General features: G+C 40.8%; 1 long non-coding RNA gene across 1 annotated transcript; it reads left to right on the top strand.

Annotated features, from left to right (window-relative positions):
- The first annotated feature begins 7,208 nt into the window (after positions 1-7,208).
- On the top strand, positions 7,209-7,938 carry LOC120701272. The gene is made up of 3 exons (XR_005686022.1): positions 7,209-7,341; positions 7,416-7,637; positions 7,742-7,938. It is a non-coding gene; the product is annotated as an uncharacterized LOC120701272 (long non-coding RNA).
- The last annotated feature ends 1,009 nt before the right edge of the window (positions 7,939-8,947 follow it).

Genomic DNA, 8,947 nt, shown 5'->3' with positions numbered 1-8,947 from the left:
AGGCGAGACTATCTTTAATAAACAATTAAACCAACAAGGAAAGACCCTTTAAATTAGATGCCAAATAAAGCTTTTGATTCTTTTGCTATCTATATGTATGCAGAGGGAAGCTTTTGAAGCCAAAATTTTGATCTCATTTCCTTGCGCACGCTGCACGCAGGGGTTTGCGTCGCCTAATTTCATCGGCACCTCACCACGGGCTGCCCAACGGCGGAAAGACATCCCCTTGCCCTTGCACCTTGTTCTTCGGTGCCAAGGCGTGCCCTTGACAAGTTAAACCCTCCGAACGCTCTGACCTTATACATCCACAATCAGGGGCGGATCTAGCGTGGGGGCTGGGGGTGCGCCAGCCCCCCCCTACGTGCTTGCGCATCAAGGAAAAGTAGGGGAGGAATGAGGGGAAGAAGAAGAAAAGAAAGAAGGAGACGGGGAGCTGGAGGAGGAAGAATGATGTCAGCCCCCCTGTCCATGAATCCTGGATCCGCCACTGTCCACAATAGATCTAAGAGCTGTTCGGTTGGCTTAAGCCACGGCAGATTCACTGTACCAGATGATTTTTGTTAGAGCTATATACTGTAGCGGCCGGTTACTTTAGTGGCTGGTTACTTTCTGTGGAAGCCCGATTACCTATGCGAACGTACACTATGCCGGTACTGTAGCTACAGTACAGACCCCGTATACTATACGGTACTGTAGCGAAAAGGCTGCTCATCGGAAGTGCACTGGGAATTTTTTATCTAAACAACGCTAGACTTGTTTTAATTATAAAGTTGTTTAGATCTGATTCCCGGTGCACTCCCGATGAGCAGCACGACTTGTTTAGATCTGATTTTTTAGATCTAAATGTTGTGTCGATTATTTAAACACCAGAATGATTCCAAATGAAAAAGTTTGAATTACAAAGTTGTAGATCTCGTCGAGGTCTATAATTTTCGTATAAATTTTATCACCATGCGAATCCATATGAATTTGTTATAATTTTTTGAAAATATGCTACAGTAAATCGCTACACTACCGCCGTTTTGAATCGGCGGTAAGACGCTGCAGTGCCCGCGTGGATCGCTACAGTACCCTTTTCGCCGGATGAACCGGCGGTATGCTTTCTGCAGTGCACCTGCCGCCGGTTCATCCGGCGGTACCTTTATTCCGCCGGTTGAACTGGCGGCAGGATGACATTTTTGCAAAAAAAATAATCGGCATATATTTTTGACAAATCGAAAATAAAATAATATAAAAATTAAAAAAACTCCCTGCCGGGCGGGGCAGCGAGGAGGGAGAGCCCTGCCGAAAAATGGTTGGTACACTACGGAGCTATGGTAGAACTTATTCGGACCCTCCATCTCATAATGGATCATGCGATCTGCTGTACCATGTGAATGTATAAGAGATATTTAATTTTTTTTATACTGTATATTATCTGTCATGCTCAGATTGATGTGACATAAAGTTGCTTTCCACACTGACATAAAGGCCCTGCATATTTTAGTGGAGAGAGCCTGGCACCCACTACACTTCAATATTTTATCTTTCCCAAGTGCTTCGGCATGTAGCATTAGTACTACTTATACTCTTTCATACATAGCTAGTACATGTGTATATTTGAGAGGTACATATGTGTACATTTGAGAAATAAAATTTATTGCCATGATCGTTTTAGTCGCAAGAAAATAATCAGACTGTACCACCAGTCCACCACATCCACATGAATGCTAGGAATATTAAATGTAAAATACACTATCGTGAACTCCTGTGAAAAAAAAAGAAAAACACCTCAAGCTGTTTACATTTACTACGGAGTACTTCTCTCTTATAGCAGGATACCACGTTGATAATATTAATCAGATCGGAGTACCACGGAGTACTCAACTATACCGGTGCTTTTAGGGTGTTCATAATGACTAGCTATTTAGCTAGCTAGATCTAATATGGCAATAGAAAAGTAGGAGAGAGACTAGTCACTAGCGACGACCAAATAGTATAAAATAGTTTTACCTTTTATCTCTCACCTCCACATCAGCAGACTACGTAGCTACTACTAGCTATTACCATTGTGAACGCCCTTACAGTGTTGTACCAAAAAGTCTAAATATATATTTGATCCTAATTTAAATAACCTTTTGCATTTTTTTATTGTAATATACACACAATATCCATAGGTACCGAGCAGTTTCCCATCAGTTAAAATTCATTTATATACAATAGATATACTGTAATTCATAAACATGCCACGTAAACCAACATCTCATATGTGCCACATAAACCAACATCTCAAATGTACTCCTCTCTTGTTCATCATGGTACACCATATCAAGAACACATAAACATAGATCTTGCTCATGAAAAACAATATCAAGAGAATAAAAAAAATCATGTACCGGAGCTAAGATTGGCTACAACTTAGTTCCGACTAATTAACAGCGAGAACAACGCATTATAAATTTATGTTGGGAGAAGGAATTGCTTGTAGAAGAACCACAACAAGGTACCGGAGCACAAATCCAAATCAATCCGTTCAGAAGAAAGAAAAAACAACAGAAATCACTCGCATAATCATTCAAATAGTACTCGTGCCTGGGGCTGGTGGATATGGAGCGCTCCTTCCTCGGCATTGGCAGCGGCGTCGGCGGGGAGGCTGGAGGCAGGGCCTGGAGAGTGTGCTGGGCGTCGGGCAGCATGTGAACGAGCCCGTTGGCGAGGATGACCCCGGCCGCGAATTTTGGGAATTAGCGACGCCAGGCCCACGAAAGAATATGAGCAGCCCAAAGAGCCCACACGAGAGGCGGTTCTGTTCTGTGCGCGGCACCGGAGCGTGCCTAAAACCCCTTGCCCCTCCACGCGTCCCCTCCGTTTGAACTTTGAAGTTTGTACGGAGTTGATTTGCAGCTGATATACTTTTAAAAGAAAAAAAACTCAATACAGAGGGTACAATGCAGACGTGTATATTGCATTTTCTCCATCTAATTTTGGAAGATGCATCAGGGTATTAAAAAGTCTTTGGAGATATACTTTGACAATTAAAGATTTCTCTTATAATATATCATCAATTGCTACGCAATCAAATGCTTATAACTAGCAAGATAGCCCACGCAAATAGTGCGGGTAGCTAGATTGTTTTTCATGCTAACATTTGTATTTTCTACTTGAAAATATATTTATTTAAATGCTATTGTTTTTTTCATTATCGTTGTTTTATTGAAATTACCCAGACCAAGATACTATCCTCTTTTTATCATCATACTTTGTGGCGTGCAACATGAATCTATTTTCATTATAAAGAGGAGGTTAGTTTTTGAGAAATATGGTTCTGTTAATTTTTTAAAATATTATAAATATTTTTCCTCTAGTTGTAATTTTTCATCATGAAATTTGAAGTTTTCATCCATACGACCTCCTTATGCTAACCACACGATTTTTCTAATAGTCTCTTGATTTGTTTCTCTTCTGTTTACATACAAATCATGGTCCCTTCTATTTTTATTTCAAACATCTATTTGAAATAGTCTTATTTGATTATTTCAATTCCGAAGCCATGTAAAAGCTAATGGCAAAAAGCTAATGGCAAATATACCTAATTTGTTATTTGCTAGGACTCAAAGTGAATATTCAATTTTACTTAGTTTAATTTTAATTATGAAATTATTGCAAAAATACGTAGGGAATATATTCCTGAGATGCCACGTTCAATCTATTATGGATCACCTCTTTGCTATGGGAAAATCAATTTTCCCCCTCCGCCTCTCATAAGTGGCATACATTATTGCCTACTACATCATGTGTTCCTATGCAGCGACGAAGTCTCTACTTCCGCTAGGTGATTCAATGGCTCAATCCTGTTGCTTGTATATGCAGTACTATTTTTTGTTTAGTCTGCCGCTAGGATGATAGATCTCCTCGCCGCCTCTCCCTCACCGCATGCCATTGATTCTATGAGATGTGCTCTAGCCTTAAGGCAATATGCACTTGATCTTTTTTATGTTTGTCACTTGAGTTAGCGTTAACTTTTTAGTCTTTTACGTGATTATTTTGGAGCATTCAATTAAAGTAGTCCTATTGTGCATAATATGTCATATATTTTCACTTTTTATTGATGTTAAAAATCCTTGCTTTGGTATTTTAAAAAATACTAATTCTTAGCTTGACTATTCACCCAGTCGGCCACTCCTCTTGTAACATCAAGATTCTTTTACGTCTTTTTTTGAAAAGTATTTGTGGCATTTTCTTGATTGCTTTTGTCTATTAGTTTTATCTTATTTTTTCTAAGCTTTCTAGACCTGTACCTATTTATTTATCTAATTTTTAGAGTTTCTCTAAAAATTCTTACAACCAAAATTGTTAGAAAATTAAATCATCTGTTAAGATTATGGCCTATTATAGATACTCTACTTTTGAATGGTACCCTCCAAGGTATGTGCTACCTGATGAGCTGGCTCGTAACACTACTCCAATTAAACTATGGCTTTTAGCACCATTATCGTTGCTTAGTGTGTGCCTGAGGACCAAACGTTGATTACGTATGCCTTTTTGCCATCATCTACCATCGTAGTTGCTCTTCTCTCTATCACCATTTGATAGCTTTAATTATTTTTATCGCTCCTGCCTAAGCCTCATTCCAATCCTTGTGGACCATGCTTACTACATCCAAGAAGCAATGACGCGAATGCTAGATTGTTGACGAACTTCTTATCTTAAAGCAGTTAACATCTCCCTCTCTTCTCATTCTAGCTTCTCATCCTATATCATGATTGTGAAATTTGACACAGAGGCAAAATCAAGCTTGTCTATGATTCTTGGCTGGTTCTTAATCAAAATTGTCTTGTAATTCCCTCACAAATAATCCACTCAAGTTCCTGGTTCCCTCTTAAAGTTTATTTAACTTTTCATCATACCACTCCATCTCTTGTGAATCCATAAGCACATTTTCAACAGAATTCGTCGTAGCTACCTGTTTGACCATATTTACGTTGCTAGCTGAGGTATTGGAGCATACATTTGCGTTTAACTCATTCTCCTTTCTATTTTAATATGCTAGGGATGTGACTTATTTTGCCTAGTGAACATATTTTAATATGCTAATTTAAATTACGATACCCCAGGAATCTATCTCTTTCATATCTTCGCACATTACTCTCATAAAAAATATATCTATCCATTTCATATCTTCGCATATTACCCTCATAAAAAAATATAGATGGCATATATAAGTGATTTGAGATAATTTCGAAATTTTTAGATCTAAATTTAAATCTAATTATTATCTATATTTTTTGTGGACTTCTTTATTTTGTAAAACAGCATATAGACGCAGATGCTCACATATACATGCATGCACACTCACTTTATAAATTCACGCACGTAATCCTAACCCTATGAGCATCTTGGAGAGGCTAAGCTAGCTAGCATACCCTTGAGATTGACGAATTCATCATAGGCATCTCGTTGTCGTTGGACATGTCGCCTACAACTGAATGAACAACGCTGGTTAAATTTTGGAATAAATTGAGAAAAATGATAGCACCCATTCCGATTAATGTGGTAATTTGTAGATCATTTTGATAAACATTATGGCCGAGTTAATTTTCAACCGGTCCCGTGGATCAATTTTGCTAGAGTTCATGGTGACCTTGTGTGTGCGGTTGGACCAATCTTCCCGTTATCTTGCCTTGGTCAAATGTTTTGCTTTTATTTTTTTGTTCCCTCCGCGCACACTATTTTTTCCCCTTCTGACCTGGTGACAAACATATCACGCTATTCGAAGAAGGCTTCTGCTAGTTGAAATTCAATAGGGCACTCTACCTCCACAGCCCACATACTGACGCAGGCAGCATACGTATTAAAAAAAACTGTAGGCGTGCGCGATGCAGGCGGCATCAACACAACTTTGGGAATCCGCTCACCGCCGGCGCCGATGCTAGAGCTGGGACGCATAATTTTTTGACGTCCAGGGATCGGCGGTCGCAGCGCGCGATGAGCGGCAAGTGGCCACCCGGTGACAGGGCACACTGGCTTCGCGTGGCTGCCGGCAGCGAATTTTTTTATTTTTAATCTTTTTTAAATAATATTTTAAGTTTAACCCGTATTGGTTTTTATTTGCAAGGCGTAGCCCATTTGGTCGCGCCAGCCCGCATGGCGCGACAGATAGCCTCTGTCGCGCCAGTGCATGTGGCGCGATAGTGTGGCCACGCTGGCGGCCCGAGCCAGCGCTGCGCCGCGACAACGATGACGTGGCACTCCCTGTCGTGCCACATGCACTGGCGCGACAAGCCTGTCGCGCCATGCGGGCTGGCGCGACAAGGCCAATGTCCTGGGCCCGCGCCGGCCTCTTCTACCCCACCCTCCCTTTCTTTCCCTCACTCCTCCCCGACCAGAGATGAAGGAAAGGCGACACCGCCGGCCGCTGCCCCCAAGATCCTCCCAAATTCGGATTTTTTGAGGGGAAAAGTGGGGGGAATCGTTCCCCATCCTTGTCCGAAGGTATTGCCCCTAATATCTCATCGTTTAACCATGTGCATTAGTAGTTATTGGTGGTTTTTTTATTAGGGTTAGGTTTTTTATAAGAGAAATGGTGGTGTTGTTGATAGTTTTCTCATGATTAGGGCTTTAGATAATACGTAGATGGAACTCTGCTCATGATTTGGACGTGAGGTAGTACGTGCATGCATCGATTAATATGATTTCTAGAATTGAGTAGTGGGGATGTTAATATGAGTTACATGTAATTTTATTCCATAGTTTTACGAATCTACATATTCCATAATTTTATTCTATAAGTATTTTGTTTTTGTTTCCATAAGTATTTTGTTTCATTCACATGGCAATGAAATTTATGTATCTACAGTACATATGGCAACGAGCGATGCCTGGTACAAGCTGCTTGGTGGTGGACAGTACCCATCCGAGAGTGATGAGGATGCCCCAGTCCCTCCTGCCCTTCCAGTTCCATTCTGTCGATGTGAACCGGAGAATCAGGTGGCAGTAGTGAAGCAATCGAGGCATCCCAAAGCGGCCGGTAGAGCATTTTACATATGCAAGTGGAATGATTCATTGAATCCTTGCCACTGTTTTTTCTTTCAGTGGATCGATGGTCCGGATAAGTTCGATCCTAGAATTCGGCTGTTCCCTTATTATCAGTCAGAGTCATGGACGTACAATGAGTTTAGACGATGGGTCCCTCCCCCACCAAATCCACCACCTATGACAGAGGAAAAGAAGCAAGAAGCTACTATATATTGTGTGAACAATCCTCCCAAATGTCACTGCGGTGTTTGTGCCAAACTTCAAAGGCCTAATATTGGTGTCCCTCCAAAGTTCACTCCCTTTTTTAGATGCTCGCTAAAGACTAGAGTAAGTGTCATGTAACGTAGAATTGATTCTTTAATTTTGTTGTAATTATGTGGCTAATGTTATGTGTCATGCAGGATGGATGGCCGGCATGTGAATTCAATGAGTATATTTATGGTCCTAGATCTCATTGGCTGACAGAAGAGGAAGTGCGAGAATTTGAGAGTGGGAAGAAGCCATGGCCATGTACAACTACTCCTAGTCTTCGATGCAAGTGTGGTATTCTGCCCACAAAAAGCGTAGTTCCTTCTGAGCTTGGCTACGGATATTACTGTGGCAATAGCTACGGAGAGTATTGGGTTCGTATATTAACCACAAAGTTGAAACTCCTTATGATTCTGTCATTGTGCTAGTACTTGGTTTATTAACATTTCTGAATGTTTGGCTCATAATAATTTTTCAGGAGAGAAGGACATGTGATTGGGAGTGGTTCCAATGCCAGTATGAGCTAATGTTGCAATTGGGCAGAACAAAAGAGCCTTGGAAATCTAGAGACACTATAAATAGAAAACTGAAGATAAAGAAGGATTACCAAGTTACTTTGCCCCTTGAGTCATTTCTGTCAGGGCCTGTACTCCAAGACCTACGGTGTGAGTATGGAAAGAAGGCAACAGAAAATGCAACTCTTGATGATTGCATTGTTTATTGGAGGAGGAACCGAAGCAAGTACCCCCGGCCCCTCACAGATAGGGAGCTTTTGGCAAATTATGAGAAGAAGGAGGAGGAGATGGAGAGGCAGAGGTTAAGGGAGGAAAGAGCAAAGAAAATTTTTACTGTTGATACGGAAGCTAAATACCCAAAGGGTTCATGGGAAGAATATTTTCAGAAATTGGAGGCTAACAAGAGGATGGAAGAAATGGAAAAGATGGAAGATTTAGCTCAGGAGGTTCAGATGGAGGCAATGCAGGCCCTAGTTGCCGATCTGCCACACAAGGTGCCCAACGTTGAGAAGGATGTGTCACCCGCGAGCACGGAGGTTTTGGGTGTTAGAGGTACTCAAATGGAGGCAATGAAGTCAATTGTAGGAGACTTGCCTGCCCAGGACAAAGGGAAGAGTGTTTCTGAGCATGGCCATGTTCCTGATGATGGAGATGATGACGAGTGGTGGGCAATGAATGCAGCGGAAGTAGAGGTCATAGTGTCCCAAATTGAGGTGAGAAAGGGGAAAGCTGTAGTCAAAGATGATGGAGATGATGATGATGGTTGGGGAGAGTTTTTGATTGAAGGCGACTCTGATTAGCTTGTTTTATTTATACTTGTATGGACTCTATATATGATTGGACTATGTGTGTGACAGACTTTTTTTATTGCTGGACTATTTATGTGCTTTACCAATTCATGTGGTTGTCGTATGTGTATGAGACTTTATTTGTAGTTTCGAACATTGTATGATTATGAAATTAGGAATTTATTTAGTTTGTATCGTGTGTAATTTAATGATGGGTCATCTCCATTATTGAACAACTATTTTAGATTACAGTCGCAACTACAGATGCATAAATTGTGGCATGAAGCGTGCCCAAGTTTGTTTGTTTTCAACCGATGGTATTATATATGAGTTAAGTATCATTGCAATAATTTTTTTTGTTCTCCTGCTATTCTAGCTTTT

The sequence above is a fragment of the Panicum virgatum genome, chromosome 3K (genome assembly GCF_016808335.1).
Source record: "Panicum virgatum strain AP13 chromosome 3K, P.virgatum_v5, whole genome shotgun sequence".
Classification (NCBI taxonomy): Eukaryota; Viridiplantae; Streptophyta; class Magnoliopsida; order Poales; family Poaceae; genus Panicum; species Panicum virgatum.
This window is presented reverse-complemented; position numbering and strand designations above follow the sequence as displayed.